Genomic DNA, 23,588 nt, shown 5'->3' with positions numbered 1-23,588 from the left:
TCTGTCTGTAACACCCCAAACCCGGCCTAGACGTTATGGCTGGATCTGGCGATGTCACATGAGAATGTTTTTGGAAAACCCTTTTCGCTACGTGAAAACTGTTCTAGTTATTATCTTTAATTTAGACTAGAGTCATATTTTAAATCACGAAAGCTTTCAAAACCAATTTAATTTATGAAAAACCTTAGTTATTTTGAGAAAACCATTTTCTAGCATTGCAGTTCTAAAATCCGATTTCACAATTCAAATCCCAAATCAAAACCGAAAGTCCAAGTCCAAGATTACATCCAAAAGTCCCAAAATAATTAAGAAGGAACGAAATAAAATGTTTAAACTATAAAACCCATAAGTGGAAAGCTGGGGTCACTATCAAGTCCTCCGCTGCACCAATCCAACTACTGCTAGGGATTACCTGGACTGATAAAATAGAAAAGGATGAGTTTTGCAACTCAGTGTGTACATCCCCACAGTTCAACATGCATATAGACAGATATCAGAAAATAGTCATACTTCGGGCCTGAGCCCTTTACAGAATCGGAGTGAGCTTTAGCCCACTCAGAAACATAATCAGATGCATATATAAAGTTGGGCCTTAGCCCATGAAGTCAGATATAGTATGCAGCAGATCAGATATACAGAAAAATATGCCCACCAACCCATCACACCAACTCCGTCCAACCCATCACACCATGTGGGAATAAAATCGACCCACCCATCCCTGTACACCAAATATGGGGATAATATCGACCCATCCAACCCTAAACACCATAAGGTATCACGATGCAGCACACGTCATAAATATGCAGCTTAGCTGCCAGACAACAAGCTTATGAAGCCTTTCAGATACTTCCTTCACTTCATCAAACCCACCCCAATACAACGCAGCATACAAACATGGCATGTTAATAAACAGATTAACAGACATATACCCATATACAGAACAGAACAGATATACATGCTAACTAGCACATGCATTAATCATACATCACATAATCAGATCTTACAGAAATTAGAGGTATAAGTAATGCTTACCGACCCTATAACCGGTCATAGTCAACTTGGGTAACCCGTGCAACCTTACAGAACATTTTAGAAAAATGGGCTTATACGCCCATGTGACATGCTCTTGTGGGATCACACGCCCGTGTGGCCACACTGCCCATTTTAGCCTCCACACGGCCTGGTCCAAATTCCCACATGCTCGTGTGGTTCACTCATGTGGCCCACATGGCCCAATTAGTCGAGCCTCTGTCTTGCACACTACCTCGCCGATCATCACACGGCTGTGTCGTGTGCTCGTGTCACATGCGCACAGCCTGATTCGTCAGCCACAGGGTCGTGTATCGCCTCAGGGCCTACCACACGGGCAGTTCACACCTCGTGTGGCATCGACAGTTTGCTTTTCAGCTTTTTCTGAATCTCGTTTTCTGTGTAATCAGAGTACACACCTAGTATTGATTCGAAGCTAACGCAACCACGAACAATCCAGAACCTAATATCGAACAACATGTGTAACGCCCCTAAACTGAATCCGTCACCGGAATAGAGTTACGAAGCATTATCGGAGTTGCTGATTTATTTATCAGATGTTTCATTTCATCTAACGTTCATATTTGGAACCAATTAAAATCAAACATATTGTCCCTTAACGTACTTATTTTTCTCGATATATTTTACTTGAATTTATTACTCATCTCAATTTAATTAATTTCCTTGTATCAACGTATCAAAAATAATCACCTATTTACATGTCATGATAAATATCATTCTCTTGCCATTTCTTCATAAACATAAATCAGGTAATTTATTATATCGATATTTCATGCATTTAAAAATACAATTTAGGTTACACTAACTTACCTCGTTGCTTGCACATGTTTATAATTTCATTAATCCGATATCTTTTCTTTCCACGTTCAAGTCTCGTATTCGAGCCATCCGAATCTTTATAAAGAAATTTGATCGTCGTTTTCATTTATTTCATGTTGTAATACATTCAACTAATGCTCTAAACAAAATTACCATTTTATCCCTAAACTTTTAATTAATGACGGTTTCATCCTTAGGTTAAAATAAAATAAAATAAAATTCTTGCAATTTAATCCTTATTTCCAGTCGTTATTCTCAAACAAATTGATAACAACCCATGAATTCTATAAAATATCAGAATTTTCCATAATTTCAACACTTTTCAATTTAATCCTTAAAACAAGTTTTTCCCTGATCTTGAGCTAAATTAATAATTTCATTCAATTTTGTAATTTTAAATAATAAAATAATCCATTTCATGCAAATTGGTCATTTCTAACATTTTTACAAAATTGCCCATAAAATTTTACTTTTATTCAATTTAGTCCATGAGCCTAAACATGCAAATTAGCCATGCTAGCTGAATATTCATCTATATTTTCCTCCTCCTCCTCTCCATTCCACATCCTTAATTTATATAAAACGCTACAAGTAACATTATCAATAATTTCACTATTTACTTATATGTATATTTAAAGCTGTCCATTTGAGTCATTGTCACTAAATTATTTATATTTTGAGCTACAAACATCCAAATTAAGATCTGATAATTTTCCCTAAAATTAGACTCATATATCTTATTACCACAAAATTTTCAGAATTTTTTGTTTTCCCAGTAAGTACAGTTTATTCTTTAAAATTACCCTTGTTCTGCTGTTTAACAGTTCCGACCCTTCTTCACTAAGAATTAATTATCTCATTGTACGAGATTCGGATTATGTTTCTGCTTATTTCTATTGAAAATAGACTCATTAAGGATTTTAAAAATAAAAATTTAATCTCTTAATTATTTTTCTCAAATTTTTTATTATTTTCCAAAGTCAAAACAGGGGAACCCGAAATCATTCTGACATTGTCTCACAAAACTTATTATATCTCATGATTTACAATTCCATTGCTTACACCGTTTCTTCTATAAAACACTAGACTCAATAAGATTTAATTTCATATTTTATTCATCCTCTAATTCGATGGCTACAATTTTTGGTGATTTTTCAAAGTTAGACTATTGCTGCTGTCCAAAACTGTTTTAGTGCAAAATGTTGATTTTCATTTTGCCCCAAATTTCACAGTTCATACAATTCAGTCCTTGCTCAATTAACCCCTCAATTAAGCTAATTTTCTCAATTAATACTTTTGCTAGACATTATAAGTTATTTCATAACTGTCAGAATTTTTACATAAAACTCTAACTTCAAACTCTTTTACAATTTAGGTCCTAAACACTCATTTTCTATTCAATTCTTTCAATAAAATCAGCATATAAACAATTTAAAGCTCTATTTCCATGCCAAATCATCATATACTTGCAGAACATATTCATAGAAACTTTCAATTTCTTTCATAGAATCAAAAACTAATGAATTCAACAAGTGGACGTAGTTGTAAAAGTTACAAAAACACAAAAAATTCAAGAAATAAGCAAGAATTGAACTTCCTTGCAATAAAAATATGAAAAACCAGCTTAAGGGAATTCTTCCATGGTGTTTTTGCTGATGAGAATGCAGAAAAAATAAAGAGAAATCTAGATAATTCCACTTTAGTCCTAGCTTTATTAAGTAAATTTTGCAATTTTCTAATTTTACCCTTAATTCTCTTATTTTCTTGCTGATTTCATGCCCTTGCCGTCCAGCCTAAATAGACCTTGGGTCTACTTTCCTTTTAAACCCTCTTTATTTTATCATTTAAGCTATTTAATCATTTCCCACAATTTTACATTTGATAAAATGTAGTCCTTTTTGTTCAATTAGCTATTAGTACTTTAAAATTTCTTGACGAAACTTTAATACTAACTTATTAACACTCCATAAATATTTATAAAAATATTTATGACTCGATTTAAAATTCTCGAGGTCTCGATACCTCGTTTTCGATTCTAATTATTTTAATATATATATATTTTTAGTACACTATTCACTATTTCAAAATTTTTCCTAACTTCACATTTAAATTATACTCACTAAATTAATAATATTTCCTACTCATTTGTTGGATTTAGTGATCTCGAATCACTGTTCCGACACCACTGAATATTAGGCTGTTACAACATGTCCCTTAGTTAGTTACTTAAACCAAGTTTCTAAGAACGGGAAAATCCCGAAAGTTAATAATGTCCATACCTTTAACGATCAACGGTAGTTCTTTGTTGTTTAAAGTGTCGTTCTAGCAATCCACAGCGCCTAGATTGTTTCCTAAGCAGAAAAGAGTCTCTTAACCACTCAACAAACACAAAAACATGACAAAAAGCACCCCAACACTTATCGAATTCACGCCAAACGCCGAGATAAGTAATGATGACGAAAAAGGACCCAAAAACTAATATTAAAATAAAGCAAAAATCAAAAGCAACAAGGGATTTTCGGCTGGAAAGAAAAAGAAAATAGAGAAAATATGGAGAGGGGAAATTTGTAAGGAAAATTCGGTAGGGAGAGAGTGGAATGATTTGGGTTACTCCCAAATCCCTTGATTTGCTCCCACTAAACCTCAACTGTTGCAAACACTTAGAATCCCAAGCCAACTCAAACACTCCCACGGCATTAGTAGCAAAAATAATGGCTTAATTCAGACTCGAACCCAAGACCTCCCTCACATTTATCCACCAGACCAACAGGCCCATTCGTGCAAGCTTTTCCAACCAATTACTTATAAGCCCTATAACCCATGACAAGGCTTCATACATGTAAAAACCAAAATTTTTCCCAATCTAAGGTTTGAACTCAGGACCTCACACACACACCCAGAACACTTAACCACTGAAGCAGATACACATTTGTGTCAATTAGTCATAAAAGCCGAAACATAAAATTTGGGGTGTTACAACTTTACCTCCTAAAAGAAAATTTCGTCATCAAAATTTACCTGATCAGAAAAGGTAAGGATATTGCTGACGCATCGAATCCTCTGGCTCCCAAGTAGCCTCCTCAGTACTATGATTTCACCACAGCACCTTTACTAAGGGGATGGATTTCCTACGCAGAACTTTAATGTCACGATCCAAAATCTGAACTGGCTCCTCCTCAAAAGTCAGATCAGAGCGGTAGCATCTCAACATCGAGACGTGGAACACATCATGTATACGATCCAATTCTGGAGATAGCTCCAACTGATATGCGACTGGTCCTACTAGTTTCAGAATTCAGTACGGCCCAATAAACCGAAGACTCAGCTTACCCTTACGGCCGAACCTCAATACCTTCTTCCATGGCAAGACCTTAAGAAAAACCATATCCCCACAGAATACTCAATATCTTTCCTCTCTAAATCAGCATAGGACTTTTGTCTATCAAACGCCGCTTTTAGTCCATCTCGAATTAAATGGACTTTATCCTCAGTTTCTGATACCAACTCCGGACCCAGAACACGTCGCTCACCTAACTCAGTCCAGTATAAGGGAGTGTGACATTTACAACAATACCGTGCCTCGTACGGTGCCATCTGTATACTAGACTGATAGTTGTTATTGTAAGCGAACTCTGCTACTGGCAAGTACTCCTCCCAACTACCTCAGAAATCTATGGTACAACCCCTCAATATGTCCTCCAGTATCTGGATCACCCTCTCCGACTGACAATCTGTCTGAGGATGGAAAGCAGTACTGAAGTCTAATCTCGAACCCAAAGTCTCGTGAAGCTTCTACCAGAATCGAGGCGTAAACCGAGGATCCCTATCAGGAATGATCGAAACAGAAACCCCATGAAGTCTCATTATTTCTGAGATGTAAAGCTTAGCCAACTTTTGTATGGAGAAGTCTGTCCTGACCGAAATGAAATGTGCAGCCTTGGTCAATCGATCCACGATGACCCAAACGAAATCCTTCTTAGTGGGTGTTAGAGGTAACCCACTAACGAAGTCCATCTTTACTCGCTCCCATTTCCACATCGGTATCTAAACCGGCTATAGTAAACTCGAAGGTAATTGATGCTCAGCCTTAATCTACTGACACGTCAAACAACGAGCAACACAGTTGGTAACCTTACGTTTCAACCCTGGCCACCAATACAACTCTCACAAGTCTCGGTACATTTTGTTTCCACCGGGGTGCATAGCATAAGGGCTACTATGCACCTCTCTCAGAATTGACTGTCTTAAGTCCTCATCATTCGGCACATAGATTCGTCCTCAAAAACACAATACCCCATTATCAGTAATCCCAAAATTCGAAGTGGTCTCACTCTCCACCTGATGGAACCTCAACTTAAGATACTTATCTCCCTTCGGTTTATCCTTGATCTTATCAATCCATGTCGGTCTTACCTGTAGCTGGGCCAATAGACTCCTATAATCAAATAAACTGAGTCGAGCGAACATCACTCTCGAGTCAGTCATAGCCCTACGGCTTAACGCATTACCACCATATTAGCCTTACGAAGATGATACTCGATATAGCAGTCATAATCCTTAAACAGTTCAACCCATCGACACTACCTAAGATTTAACTCCTTCTGAATGAGGAGATACTTGAGGCTCTTGTGGTCAGTGTAGATGGTACACTTCTCACCGTACAGATAGTGGCTCCAGATCTTAAGAGCAAAGACTACTGCCGCCAACTCCAAATCGTGCATCAAATAATTAACTTCGTGAGTCTTGAGCTATCGAGATGCATAAGCAACAACTTTACCGTCTTGCATCAGAACACATCCCAAACCCACATGTGACGCATCGCTAAAAACCACGAAATTCGTACCAAATTCAGGCTGAATCAGAACAGGAGCCTGAGTTAACACCATCTTGAGCTTATTAAAGCTCTCTACTGTGTATCAGTCCAAAAGAAAGGAACTTCCTTACGCACAGGGACAAAGCCAGGGAGGGCTGGCATGGGCCTCGGCCCCCCTAAAATGTGAATTTGCTCTTTTGGCCCTTAAATTTTTTTTAAAAATTTTAAATTAATGAAGGTAAAATTACACTTTAGCCCCCCTAAAATTATAAAAATTTGATTTAATCCTTTACAAATTATAAAGATATAAACTATAAAAAATTAAAATTTTATCCGGCCCCCTAAAAATTTGTTCTAGCTTCGCTCCTACTTACGCAAAAGCTTAGTCAATGGAGCTGCGATCAAGGAGAACCCCTCTACGAACCGTCTATAATATCCTACCAGCCCCAGAAAACTGCGAACCTCAGACACATCCTTCGGCTGTTTCCAATCCAACACAGCCTCAACTTTACGAGGGTCCACTCTAATCCCCTCTACAACAACTACATGTCCCAGAAATGTCACTTCTAAAAGCCAGAATTCACACTTACTGAACTTCGCATATAGCTACTTCTCATGAATAATCTACAGTACCACTCGCAGATGCATATCGTACTCAACCTCTGTCTTAGAATATACCAATATGTCATCGATGAACATAACCACAAACTGATCTAAGTAGGGCTGGAACACTCAATTCATCAAGTTTATGAATGCTGTTGTTGCATTAGTCAACCCAAAGGGCATAACTAGGAACTCGTAATGTCCATACCGAGTCTTAAATTCTGTCTTATGTACATCGGCCTCCCTTACTCTCAACTGATGGTAACCTGGCTGTAGATCGATCTTAGAGAAAACTGAAGCACCTCTGAACTCATCGGATAAGTTGTTTATCCTCAGAAGTGGATACTTATTCTTGATCGCTAATTTATTCAACTGACGATAATCGATACACATCCTCATTGTACTATTCTTTTTCTTTATGAACAGAACAGGTGCTCCCCACGGAGACACACTGGACTGAATAAATCCACGATCTAACAACTCCTGTATTTGAGCCTTAAGTTCAATCAGCACCTTCGGTGCCATACAATAAGGGGCGATAGACACCAGAGCTGTACCAGGAATCAAATCGATACCAAATTCTACCTCTCGACTCGGAGGCAATCCCGGTAGTTTCTCTAGAAATACATATGGAAAGTCTCTTACAGTTCTGATATCCTTAACCGAAGAATCCATAGAATCAGAAACACTGTTGTAAGCCATATATGCCTCACATCCTTTCTTCACTAACTTTTCTATTGCCAACGTAGAAATCATAGTAGTTAGATAATATCATCGTTCTCTAATTACAACTATTTCCTTATCTTCCTCGGTCCTCAAAACCACCCTTTGCGTCGCACAGTCTAAACTCACTCGGTGTTTAACTAACCAGTCTATCCCCAGAATTATGTTGAACTCCCCAAACGAAAGCTCTATCAGATCACCCAGAAATACGTCCCTTAGACTTCCAATGGAACGTCCTTAGACAATTTACTAACTCCAATAGACTACCCCAACGGACTCACCACAGTTATCTCACTCGAAGTGCTCTCAGATGGTAACCCCAAGGTCTTAAACACGGTACTAGCTACATAAGAGTGTGTAGAACCTATGTCTATCAATGTAAAGTAAGGTACATTAAAAATTAAAAATGTACCCGTGATGCTATCTGGAGCATCTCTATCCTCACGGCGACGAGCAGCGTAAACCAAAGTAGGCTGTCTCACCTGTAATAGCCTAAATTTCAACGATGTCGAAAATAGTGGTTCGAGACCATCAAATCCGACAAATGAACTTGTAGATTATATTATTTAATATTTACAAGCCAAATGTAGTTTTTAAAAGATTTTTGGAATAGTAAATTGTGTTTTATAAAGATTTATTTGGTCAAGAAATTGAGAAAAAGAGGTATCGAGATCTCGATATTATAAACCGAGCCATAAGTATTTTTATAAATATTTATGGAATGTCAATAAGGTAGTATTAAAATTTCGTTAGAAAATTTTGACGTTTGGGTGGTCAATTAAATAAAAGGGATTAAATTGAAAAATGTGTAAAAGTTGCTAAAAGGATTAAATAGCTCAATTGTCAAATAAGGAAGGACCTAAAGTGAAAATAAGCCCAAAGGAGATATTTTGGGCGGCAATAGCTGAGAAAAATCAGGAAATGGGTGAAATAAGGGCAAAATTGGAAAATTGCCAAAATTTGCTAAATAAAAATGGGACTAAATTGGAATATCTAGAATTCTCTTCATTTCTCTTTATATTCATCAGCTGAAAAACAGCCATGGAAGGGGGTTCAAGCTGATTTTCATGCTCTAGCTTCATGTAAGTTTAATTCTTGCTTTCTCCTTGAAATTCTATGTTTTTGGAATTTTACAATTGGGTCCAACTTACTATTTCATTAGTTTTTGATTCCATGGCTAATTTTTAAAGTTTTTATGGATGAGTGCTGAAATAATATGATGAATAATCATAGAATTGAAGCTTTACTTTTGGTATATGATGATTTTATCAAGTAAAATTGATGGAAAATTCATTTTAGGACCTAATTAAGAAAGAGTTTGGAATTAATGTCTAATGCTAAAGTTCTGATTTTTAGGGGTTATGAAGAAGTTTAAAATGATAGACTAAAGTATTAATTGAGAAAAATTAGATCAATTTAGGGGTTAATTGAGTAAGGACTGAATTGTATAAACTGTGAAATTTGGGGCAAAATGGAAATCAACATTTTTCATTAAAACTGTTTTGGACAGCAGCAGTAGTGTAACTTTGAAAAATCACCAAAAATTTTATAAATCGAATTAGAGGATGAATAAAATATGAAATTAAAGCTTATTGAGTCTAGTTTCTTATAAAAGAAATTATGTAAGCAATGGAATTGTGAATCATGAGATATAATAAATTTTATGAGACAAGGTCAGAATGATTTCGGGTTCCCCTGTTTTGACTTTGGAAAATCATAAAAAATTGGAGAAAAATAATTACGGGCTTAAATTTATATTTTTAGAATCCTTAATGAGCATATTTTCCATAGAAACAAATGAAAACATCATTTGAATCTTGTACAAGGATATAATTAATTTTTAGTGAAGAAGAGTCGGAACTGTTAGATAGCAGAACAGGGGTAACTTTAAAGAATAAACTGTACTTATTGGCTAAACCAAAAATTCTGAAAATTTTATGGTAAGAATATATATGAGTCTAGTTTCAGAGAAAATTATTGGATCTTAATTTGGAGTTATATAGCTCCAGATATAAATAATTTAGTGACTATGACACAGATGGACAGCTTGAATATTCATAAAAGTAAATAATAAAGATTATAGATAATGTTATTTGCAAGTGTGTTATATACATTAAGGATGTGGAATGGGGAGGAGGAGGAGGAAAATATATATGAATATCCAGCTAGCATGGCTAATTTGCATGTTTTAGGTTTAAGGACTGAATTGAATAAAAGTAAAACTTGAGGGGTAATTTTGTAAAATGTCAAAAATGACCAAATTGAAGGAATGAATTTTTTATTATCTAAATTAATAAATTGAATAAAATTTTCAATTTAAGATTGGGTGAAAATTGGGAAAATGGTAAATTACCAAAATGCCCCTTAATCTTGATATTTCTGCAATTTCGCCAAGTAAGTTCGTGTAACTTGAATTATATTCTTAAATGCTTGAAATGCATGTTTTTTTATATGAATATGATTTGAATGTTCATTATATGGAAATTTATGAAACATTGATATATTTGAAAAAAAAAGGGAAAAAATCACGGTTGAATGGAAGGAAAATTCGATGGATCTCTGAAAAGGAATTGACGGTAAAAAGGATCTAGCCCGGACGGGTGATCCTATCCTGATATAGCCCTCCCGAAGAATATGTGGAAAATGGATTTAGCCGGACGGGTAATGAATTAAGGTGCGAATTTAGCTTTGGTGGTAATTGGATCAAGCTCATTAGAGTAATTGTCGTTCTGAGGATTTAGCCTAGGTGGTAATCGACAATACTCTATGAGTTTATATTCTGAGGATTTAGCACTGGTGGTAATCCTTGTAAGGATGAGGTTCATGAGTGTGCTCCCGATATGGAATGTGTAAGACCATGGTTGAAAGATACCATGGCAACCTGATATGAAATGTGTAAGACCATGGTTGAAAGATACCATGGCAACGTGATATGGAATGTGTAAGACCATGGTTGAAAGATACCATGGCAACCTGATATGAAATGTGTAAGACCATGGTTGAAAGATACCATGGCAACGTGATATGAAATGTATAAGACCATGGTTGAAAGATACCATGGCAACGTGATATGAAATGAATAAGACCATGGTTGAAAGATACCATGGCAACCTAACATGAAATGAGTAAGACCATGGTTGAAAGATACCATGGCAACATGACGGGAAAATGAATAAGACCATGGTTGAAAGATACCATGGCAAAATGATAGAAAACGAGTAAAACCATAGTTGAAAGATACTATGACATCATGTCGAAGATAAATAAGACCGAGGAAGAAACGCCAAGATATCTATTGAACAATCGATATTCGGTAATATGTATAAGATGGAATGGTTATATGAAATGGTTGTGTGAAATGTTTACGAGAATTGGTCATATAGAAATATATGTACAAAAGCAGTTGTATGAAATAATTAAGAAGATAGATAAATGAAATAAGTATGGGTACATGGAATTTAATTTATGTTAAGTTTAATACTGAACTATTACCAAAATAAATATATACAAGATATAAGGAAATGATGGTGCATGAAATATTGACATAACGAAATGAATGATATATGCTTATGAAGAAACAAGAAGAGAATAATATATTTTGTGACATGTACATATATAATTATCTTTGATATGTTGATACAAGGAAATTATGTAAGTTGAGACTATTATTAAATTCAAGTGTGATACGTTGAGAAAATAGGTATATTAATGTTGAATTTATATGAAATATGTGCAAGTATACTAATAATGTTGTTGTTTGACGCTTAGACAAGTGCCAAGCTATTGATTAAATGGTAACATGTTTAATTATAAGGAGCATTGAAATGGTAAGTACTTAGATGAAAATATAATTTAAGATTTTGTTAAAATTTTTATTATCTCGATTTTATTCCAGTTGGTTTCTAATGTATGTTTTGGGCTTCGAGAGCCCAATAGAGAGACGTTATGATTATTTCAAAATATGAATAATAAATGACTCAAAATTATCTGAAAATGTTCAGTAAACTCTGGTAATGCCTCGTACCCTATTCCGGCAATGAATACGGGTAGGGGGTGTTACATCGCCTCAGTCAACCCAGCACCTCTGCCCAATGCTTTCTATCCTCGACCCATGCCATTACCATCCTTGGCCTGTCCTCGGCCCCTAGGTGGCTGCTGAACCACTCTTGGTGGCTATGTAGTCTTACTAACCGGAGCTTGCATCTGATTAGCTCTCAACGGACAGTTATTCACTCAATGCTCAGAAAACCCACATCTAAGACAAGCCCCAGTAGTCCTCCAACACTCGCCCGGATGGCGCCTATTACAGAGCTAGCAGATCTCCACCCTCATCGGTGCAACAGTAGGCCCAACTCTCACGGGCCCATCAGACTTAACCTTTTTCCTAGGCCTCATCCCAGCATTCGAAGGCTCAGCATCTCTCTTAGCCTTCCCTCAGTCTCGGTTTTGGCGCTCAATGTACTTAACCTCCTTAATAATATTAGCTTTCTCCACCAGTACGGAGAAATCCCATTCTCTCTGAGGAGCTATTAGAACCCGAAAACTGTCTCGAAGACTATCTTCAAACCAGACATAGCACTCATACTCGATTGCCACTATGCCTCGTGCATAGCGGCTCAACCTCAGAAACTCGGCCTCATACTCGGCCACTAAACGATCTCTCTGAGTGAGATTCAAGAACTCACGTCATCTCACATCAGTATAATTGGCTCCCACATACTTACTGTAGAAAGCTGTCTTAAACAGATCCCATGTCAGTCTATTGGGTTTAGTGCCCTCCTTAACTGTCAACCACCACTGATACGTTTCATCGCGAGGCAAAGATACAACCCCCTTAAGCTTTTGCTCAGCAGTGAAATCCAAATCATCCAAAATGCGTTCCGTGGCCTCCATCCAGTACTCGGCCACATTTGGAGCAACTCCAACGATGCCCTTAAATACCTCAGCCCCATTGAACCGGAGTCATTCCGTAACCGACCCACAGCCCCTAGAACCAGTGTTGGATCCAGCAACCCTCTCCAAAATCCGTGGCATAGCTTAGGACAGTACGTTGTCCTCAACTTCACGATCATGAGACTTTGACCCGGTATCTGTAACAGGTGAAATTGACATCTCGCTAGTTTCTAGATTCAGAATCGTATCAGATACGAAGGACTCAACCCGAGCCCCTCTACAGCTCCTACCACGACTTTTAGCACCCCGTCCATGAGAACCACTTGCACTCATCGTATTTTCAGATTAATATGTACTAACAGTTTTATGCAAATCAGTTTACAGTTCTGATAATTATTAACAAATATCTTATGCAGTGAAGTTATCAGAGTATTCATGGTTTGTTGTCGCAAAGTCGCGGTTTGCTACAGTTTTCAATTTACACTACCTAGAGTGTTTCAGTAAGGTTTACTACCTATAGTAGTTTCATAGCATGTTAGCAATAATTTCAAACAGATCCAAACAGAATTTCAGTATATTCTAAGCATGCTTTCATATAATTCTAAATAGAGTTTCAGAAATTTACAGGATCGACGTTGGAGATTCGATGTACCACTTATTTATCAAAGACATTTCAAAACATTTTACAAATCATTTTTTTTCAAAAATCATTCTTTTTACCGCCCAAATTCATAGTCGAGTTTTTACAAACCTGGCTCTGATACTACTAAATGTAACACCCCAAACTCGGCCTAGACGTTATGGCTAGATTTGGCGATATCATATTAGATTGTTTTTGGAAAACCCTTTTCGCGATGAGAAAATCATTCCAGTTATTATCTTTAATTTAGTCCAGAGTCATATTTCAAATCACAAAACCTTTCAAAACCAATTTAATTTACGAAAAACCTTAGTTATTTCGAAAAAACCATTTTCTAGTGTTACAGTTCTAAAATCCGAATTCACAGTTCAAATCTCAAATCAAAACCGAAAGTCCAAGTCCAAGATTACATCTAAAAGTCCCAAAATAATTAAGAAGAAACGAAATAAAATGTTTAAACTATAAAACCCATAAGTGGAAAGCTGGGGTCACCATCGAGACCTCCGCTACACCAATCCAACTACTGCTGGGAATTACTTATACTGATAAAACAGAAAAGGGTAAGTTTCGCAACTCAGTGTGTACATCCCACAGTTCAACATGCATACAGACAGATATTAGAAAATAGTTATACTTTAGGCCTGAGCCCTTTACAAAATTGGTATGAGCTTTAGCCCACTCAGAAACAGAACCAGATGCATATACAAAGTTGGGTCTTAGCCCATGAAGTCAGATATAGCATGCAACAGATCAGATATACAGAAAAATATGCCCACCAACCCTGCACACCAACTCCATCCAACCCATCACACCATATGGGAATAAATTCGATCTACCCATCCCTCCACACCAAATATGGGGATAATATCGACCCATCTAACCCTACACACCATAAGGTACCGCTACAGCACACGTCATAAATAAGCAGCTTAGCTGCCAGACAACAGGCTTATGAAGCCTTTTAGATACTTCCTTCACTTCATCAAACCCAACCCAATGCAACACAGCATACAAACATGGCATGCTAATAAACATATTAACAAACATATACTCATATACAGAACAGAACAGATATACATGCTAACTAGCACATGCATTAATCATACATCACGTAATCAGATCAGATCTACAGAAATTAGAGGTCTAAGTAATGCTTACCGACCCTATAACCAGTTGCAGTTGACTTAGGTGACCTGTGCAACATTACAAAACATTTCAGAAAAATGGGCTCACATGCCCATGTGACATGCCTGTGTGATCCCACACGGTCCATATCAGCCCTGGCCGTATGGATCACACGGCCTGGCCCGAATGCCTACATGCCCGTGTAGCCCACACGGCCCAATTAGATAAGCTCGTGTCTAGTACACGGCCTCGCCGATCATCACACATTGTGTCGTGCGCCTGTGTCGCATGCGCACAGCTTGATTCATCGACCACACGGCCGTGTATCGCCACATGGGAAGTCCACACGCCCGTGTGGCATCAACAGTTTACTTTTCAGCATTTGGTGAATCTCGTTTTCTATGTAATTGGAGTACACACCTGGTATCGATTCGAAGCTAACGTAACCACGAACACTCCAGAACTTAATATCGAGCAATACGTCGCTTAGTTAGTTACTTAAACCAATTTTCTAAGAACGGGCAAATCCTGAAAGTTAACGATGTCCATACCTCTAACGATCAATGGCAGTTCCTTGCTGTCTAAAGTGGTGTTCTAGCAATCCACAATGCTTAGATTTCCTAAGCAGGAAAGAGTTTTTTAACCACTCAACAAACACAAAAACAAGACAAAAAGCACCCCAGCACCTATCGAATTCGTGCCAAACACCGAGTAAGTAATGATAACGAAAAAAGACCTAAAAACTAATATTAAAATAAAGCAAAAATCGGCAACAATAGGGGATTTTCAACTGGAAAGAAAAAGAAAATAGAGAAAATATGGAAAGGGGAAATTTGTAGGGAAAATTCAGCAGGGAGAGAGTGGAATGATTTGGGTTACTCTTAAATCCCTTGTTTTTCTCCCACTAAACCTTAGCTGTTGCAAACACTTAGTATCCCAAGCCAACTCAAACACTCCCACAGCATTAGAAGCAAAAATAATGCCTTCATTCAGACTCGAACCCAAGACCTCCTTCACATCCACACTCCCATTATCTACCAGACCAGCAGGCCCATTCGTGCAAGCTTTTCCAACCAATTACTTATAAGCCCTATAACCCAAGACAAGGCTTCATGCATATAAAACCAAAATTTTTCCCAAGCTAAGGTTTGAACTTAGGACCTCTCACACATAGTCAGAACACTTAACCACTGAAGCAGATACACACTTGTATCAATTAATCACAAAAGTCGAAACATAAAATTTGGGGCGTTACATTGTCATGCTAGACTGGGTTATGAGTAATACTAATAGAAAGTTTGCTATCACAATACAACTTCATTGGTGAAGTTATTGGTTTCCTCAGCTCTTCCATAATTCTTTTTAACCACATCATTTCACAAATTCCTTGAGCCATTGATCTAAACTCAGCCTTTGCACTACTTCTTGCTACAACACTTTGTTTTTTGCTTCGCCAAGTCATAAGGTTTCCCCAAAAAATATACAGTATCCCAATGTAAATCTTCTATCTGTTATTGAGTCTGTCTAATCTGCATCTGTATAAGCTTCAATTCCTATTTGTTCGGATTTCTCGAAGAATAAGCCCTTTTCCAGGTGAACTCTTCAAATATCTTAGAATCCGAAACTGTAACACCTTTTACCCGTATCTGACGCTAAAACAAGGTTCGAGGTATTACTGGACTTTTATCATAACATTCATACATATCCAAGTTGTAAATCTTGCATACAAATTAAAACTTTTATCAACCATTCATATGGTCCCTTATAAGGCTCTACGGAGATCTTAAAACATGCGTGGAAGAGGTTCAAGACTAAACCGATCACATTTGAAAAATTTTAGTAACTTAGAAATTTTTTATGCATTTAAGGGCCACACATCCGTGTAAATAGACCATGTGCCTCACACTGCCACCAGACACGCCTATGTCTCCCAACCGTGTAACTCTCTGACTTGCCCCACATGGCCAGACCACACGCCCGTGTGTCTAGCCCGTGTGTCACACATACGCCCGTGTTCAGGCCGTGAGGAAACATGGCATATATACTGACTTGCACCTCACGACCGAGGACACAGCCATTGTACCATGGCCGTGTGAAAACTGGAGGGGTTACTGACTTGGGTCACACGGCCAGCCACACGCTCATGTGCCAGCCTGTGTGCCACACATGGCCAATAGACACGCCCGTGCGTCTAGGCCGTGCCAAATCTATAGGGTATACTGACTTAAATAAAAGGGCTACCCCAGGGGACGCACAGCCGTGTATCAAGGCCATGTGTCACACACGGTCGAGCCACATGCCCGTGTGCTTGACCGTGTGGAGTGAAAATAGGCTTGGTTTAAGCCACATTTCTCACCCTCCACAAGCATACCTAAACTATAACATTTCATGCCATTTCAATACACAAATAGGCAACCAAAACATGCCAAATTCATATAAACCAAATCAATACTCAAGCCTTCACCATAAACATACCAAAACAATATACCAATATCAACAAGTCCATTTATTTTCCCTATGCATTTTTCTCATCATCTAACCATTTATTTTAAATATCAAATCATACCAATTAATCATCACATCATCCTGGACAAACATGCCAAACACAAAGCTGTATATATATATATATACACACATATCATATAACACTTATTAACTTGCAAAATAAGCCAACTTAAATGGCCATCTACACACCAACATTTACAAGCCAAATCTCATGGCCAAATTCATAACTCAAAACATACCATCTTAACCCTAGCATATACATGTGATATACCATATATGCAAAGCTTCAAAAGTACCAACAAAATAATCGATAGTGTGATGACGGTTCCTCGACGATGCCCGAGTCTGAGTTAGCTTCGATTAACTATAAAACATGGAAAGAACACACAAAGTAAGCTTTAAAAGCTTGGTAAGCCATACACAAATAAATTACCACATAAATCAATATCATTTCCATCAAAGAGCAAATACGAGTAAGTATAATTATATATACACAAACCTTTCTCGATGACTACTTATACAAATTCACATATAATTTCATCGAATACTTCCATTTTCAATACTCATAAGCATCTCGTACATACCTGAGTCACTTAGTTCATTCACACATTCTTTCTCGACTTAACTTTGCCCATTGAACCATTTAGAATCGTTAAGGATACTCAGAAATCACATAAGCTCATACAATGTCATATCCCAGATATGGTCTTACATGTTATCACATATCGATGCCACTGTCCTAGACAAGGTCTTATACGAAATCACATAACAATACCGATGTCCTAGAAATGGTCTTATATGTAAACACAATACAATGCCTATGTCCCAGACATGATCTTACATGTAATCACATCCCGGTAATTCTAATGTCATGACATTTGTATCCTATACTATTCCAAGGTTCGTATAAGGCTTTCAGACGTCATAACTTTGTCAATTCTTGCTCGTACTTGATCATCCAACATTCATAGCAGTTCAATGACAATTAAACATATATAATTCAATTTAAATACATTTATTTGCATATGAACTTACCTCATATATACAATGAACGGATCAAACCGACTATTCGACAACTTTCGTTTTCCCTCGATCTAGACCCAATTTCTTTTTTTCCTGATCTATATAATTTCAAACTTAACTCATTTATTCATTATTTCATTCAATTTAATCCACAAAAACATATTTGGGCATTTTACACTTTAGCCCCTAAAGCTTCACATTTAATCAATTTAGTCCCTAATTCACAAATACACAAAATTCACACAATTCAACAAGACCCATGCTTTGGCCGAATTACCATAGTGCCCCTAGTATCTAGAGGTGTTCATGGGCCGGGTCGGGCCGGGTTCGGGTCGGGCTCAACTAAAAAATCATGCCCATTTATTAGGCTCGGGCCGAACCAAGCCTAAAAATGGGCCTAAAATTTTGCCCAAGCTCGACCCAAATAAAAATACTAAAACCCGAGCCCGGCTCGACCCGCCCGTATTAATTTTTTATATTATTTTTATTACTTTTAAATATATATATAATACATCAAAATACTAAAAATATCAAAATAAATATTTCCCAACAAATTGAAAATAAATTTTAAAAATATGTAGACTTAAATAACACTAAGATAAATACAACTTAACAAGCAAATGATTCTAAAATAATAAAAAATTAACAAACTCCTTTAAAATAATAAAATAAATTAGCAATAAAATAAATTTTATACAATATCCAAACAATAACAACAAAATAATAGCAACATAATAGTAAAATAGTAGCAAAATATGGAAAAAACAACAAGAAAATAACATTCAAAAATAAAATAAAAAATATGCAGATTTTTTTGTCCTTTAGTGAATTCGGGCCGGGCCGGGCTGGGCTAGAAATACCTTACCCGAGGCCCGGCCCATTTTTTAAACGGGCCTTATTTTTTGTCCAAGCCCATTTTCCGAGCCTATATTTTTGCCCAAACCCTCCCAAATTTTGGGCGGGCCTTCGGGCCAGGCCGGGTAGCCCGGCCCATGCACACCTCTACTAGTATCCCAAATTTTTCCTTTATTTACACAATTAACCACCTATTTTTCATCTTTCGCAATTAAATCCCTAGTAGGCATTTTTACTCAAGATCACTTAACAAAACTTGTATAACTATCAACAATTATTCATTTTCCATCATAAAACATTAAAAAGCTCAAGTATTCATCAATGGCATTTCACAAAATCATCAACAACTTCAAAAATTAAGGCACGGGCTAGCTAAAACACAAAGCAACGATCTCAAAAACGTAAAAATTATTAAAAACCGAGTCAAAATGGACTTACAATTAAAGCATGCACTAGCTGAACCTTCAAACTCAACAATGGCTTCTTTTATTTCTTAATATTCGGCCAACAAGATGATAATGAAGCTAAAATTTGATTTTGTTTTATTTTACTAACCTTTATTTAATAATTTACCTTTTTAACCTTAAAAATAAACCATTTAATTTACCTAACACATGCCCATTTATGTCAAGCTCTACTATCAATGGTCAAATTGACTTGCAAGTACTCCACATTTCTTTTTTATAGCAATTTAATGCCTTTAACAAATAGAATGCAACTTTTACGTTTTATGCGATTAAGTTATTTTTCTCGAATTGAGCTATTAAACAATAAAATTAGCTCACAAAATTTTCACACATATATAATCACATGTTGTAAACACATAAAATAATCTTAAAGTAATTTTTTGACCTCAGATTTGTGGTTCTAAAACTATTGTTTCGATTTAGCTAAAATCGAGCTATTACAGAAACACAACTTCTTCATGTTCTTCCATTAGGGAGTGCATAAATTGACTCACTAAGCTCACTGCAAAAGCTATGTCTGGCCTTGTTTGTGATAAGTAAATTAACTTACCAACTAATCTTTGGTACTACCCTTTATCAACTAATCGACCTTCTTTATTTCCGAATTTTACATTTGGATTAATTGGTGTGTCAGCTGGGCAGCAACCACTCATCCCAGCCTCTTTTAAAAGATCAATCACATATTTTTTCTAAGAGACCATAAGACCCTTCTTTAATCGAGCAACTTTCATTCCAAGAAAGTATTTCAAAGAACCCAAGTTTTTGATCTCAAACTCCAATGCTAGATGCTCCTTGAGACGCCTTATTTCATCCACATCATCTCCTGTAAGAATGATATCATCGACATAAACTATAATAACTGTTATTCTACCTTTTTGTGAATATCGATAGAACATTGTGTGATCAGCTTGCCCTTATGAGTAACCTTGTTTTTTAACAACTTGAGTGAACCGTTCAAACCAAGCTCGAGGAGACTGCTTTAGACCATACAAAGATTTCTGAGTTTACATACTCGAGTTTTAAATTTTTCTTCAAAACCTGGAGGAGGATCCATGTAAACTTCTTCTTCAAGTTTCTCATTTAGGAAAGCATTCTTCACATCTAGCTGTTGTAAAGACCAATCAAGATTAACAGCAATTGATAAAAGAACTCTAACAGAATTTAATTGGGCTACTAGAGCAAATGTTTCAAGATAATCTATCTTGTATGTTTGAGTGTACCCTTTAGCCACAAACTGGGCTTTGTACCTATCTAAAGATCCATCTAGTTTGAATTTGGTTGTGAACACCCATTTACAGCCTAATTTTTTTTCCCTATAGGTAATTCCATTATTTCTCATATACCTGTTTTTTCAAGAGCGCACATCTACTCTAAAATATTCTCTTTCCACTCAGGAACCTGTAAAGTATCTTTCACATTTTTGGGTATTTTTACAATATCGAGACACGAAACAAAGGTTGAGAATGTCGAAGACAAGGCTTTATAGGATACAAAGTTAGACATGGGATATTTGACAATATATCTAACACTTTTTCTTTTAGCAATTGGAATATCTAAATCAGAAAATTCATTGGCTGGATTATGAGCTTTACTTAGACTTTTGACAAGACCTTGCGGGTCAGATTCTTGGTGATGAATCTGGTGGATTCCACTTTCTTAATTTCTATTTCTACTTGAGTAAACAATTAACTCCTTTGTTTGTTCTTTATTCTCATGATCAAACTTTACACTTTCATATTCCTTTTTATTAACATTAACATCATTAATTTCTATGTTAATTATAAATTCGCCTTCCCATTTATTAGAATCCCTATGTTGTATATTTCTAGTTTTTTCTTGATCAATTATAGAATCTTCCTTACTATAATTCCCTCCTTGAATATTAGAATCAAAATAAGATGCGTTTCAACAAATGTGACATCCATGGTAACAATAGTCTTCCTATCAATTGGATCATAACATTTGTAACCCTTTTTATTAGAAGCATAGCCAACAAAGGCACATTTTTTTTCTCTAGGATCTAGTTTACCTTGGTTGTGAAAATGAACAAAAACATCACACCCAAAAACTCAGAGGGATAAATCTGTGATCAATTTAGAGTTACGAAAATTATCTTTAAAGAGACGAAAATGACTTAATAAGATATGTAGTTGTTAATAAGGCTTCACCCCAAATATAACGTGGTACCTGACTAGTGAACATCAAGGCTTTAGTTACTTCCAAAAGATGTCGATTTTTTCTTTCTGTAATCTCATTTTGTTGTGGTGTATTTGTACAAGAACTTTGGTGGACTATTCCATGTTTGGTTAAGAAAACACCTAATTGGTCACTAAAAAATCCCCACCATTGTCACTCCGAAATACTCCTATTTTCACACCAAATTGTGTTTTCACCATAGCATAAAAAGACTGAAACACATTTTTAACTCCAGACTTATCTTTTAATAAAAATACCCAACAAATACTAGTATGATCATCAATAAATGTGACAAACCAACGTTTTCCTAAAAAACTTGAGACTCTTGAAAGTCCCCAAACATCACTATGAATTAACGAAAAATGTTTGGACGCTTTATATATTTGAGGTGGAAAGAATGATCGATGATGTTTAGCCAATTCACAAAATTCACAGTGATATGAAAGACTTTTATTTTTAAATAGATTAGGTAACAAATAACTTAAATAGTAAAAATTAGGATGTCTAAGCCTATAATGCCAAATCATAACCTTATCAAAATTAGAAACAGAACTTAAACATAAAGTAGTTGTTGGTTGACTTAGATGGTCATCGTCAAGAAAGTAAATTCCACCAAATTTTTTAGCATTACCAATCATCCTCCCTGAGACCATGTTCTAAAATTTACACATAGAGGAGTCAAATATAACATGGCAATTCGAGTACTAGGATAATTTACTGACCGATATGAGATTACAAGCTAGATTTGGCACATGTAAAACATCATGTAAAACAAAGAAAGACGAAATTTTAACAGTGCCTTTCCCGGCTATTGCTGAGAAAGACCTATCTGCCACTTTGATCTTTTTGTTTCCTGCGCAAAAAATGACTACTAGTCATGTGATCACTGCACCAGAATCAACGATCCACATGTTTGTTTTACAAGGCTTGACACTGAAAAAAAGAAAAATTAGTACCTGATTGGGCAAAAAAGGAAGAAGGATTATTTGATGAGCTAGGAATAGAAGAATTCATCCGAAACTGTGGTGATGGGAAAAGCTTGTGTAGATGCTCTAATTGTTCCTTAGTAAATGGAGACCCTTCTAGAGAACTTTGGCCCTCATAATTTCCATTAGTTGTTTGGAAAGCTCTGCTATCCCCTAATTGTGAACCACAACCATTGCCACTCGTTTTTCTTCCATTTGTTAGTTTCTTATAGAGCTTCCAACACGTTTCTCGAGTGTGCCGCTCATAATTTCCATTAGTTGTTTGGAAAGCTCTGCTATCCTCTAATTGTAAGCCACAACCATTGCCACTCTTTTTCCTTCCATTTGTCAGTTTCTTATAAAGCTTCCAACACGTTTCTCGAGTGTGCCAATATTTTTTTGCAGTGATTGCAACAAGGTTTTTTTCTTTTTTTCACTATCATCATTATTTTTTATAGTTACAAAAGCAGAATTATCATCATTAACTTCAAACTCTGGCCTTAACATTACTTTTCTCCTTGTCTCCTCTCTTCTAACATCAGAAAAAATCTCACGAAGAAAAAATCTCACGAAGTTTTGGAAGCGATTTTTTTTCCTAAAATCTAAAATCTCACTTCATCAAATTCTTTATTTAAATCAGCTAGAAACAAATAAGCTCGTTCGTTCTCTTCTTTTTTTTCATAGCTTTTACACCATCTCCGAGACACTCTCATTCATCATTACAACATTGATCCAATTCTTGCCAAAGAGACATCATCTCGTTATAATAAAAAGTAACTTCCTTTTCCCTTTGCCTAACTTTCCAAGTTTTATTTTTAACTCAGATCTGTTAAGTATTTTCTAAATCTGAATAGGTGTCTTTCACAGCGTCCCAAACATCTTTAGCAGTTGGAAGAAAAAGAAAAGGTTTA

Source organism: Gossypium arboreum, chromosome 5, assembly GCF_025698485.1.
Source record: "Gossypium arboreum isolate Shixiya-1 chromosome 5, ASM2569848v2, whole genome shotgun sequence".
NCBI classification, from domain to species: domain Eukaryota; kingdom Viridiplantae; phylum Streptophyta; class Magnoliopsida; order Malvales; family Malvaceae; genus Gossypium; species Gossypium arboreum.
Note: the sequence above shows the minus strand (reverse complement) of the source record.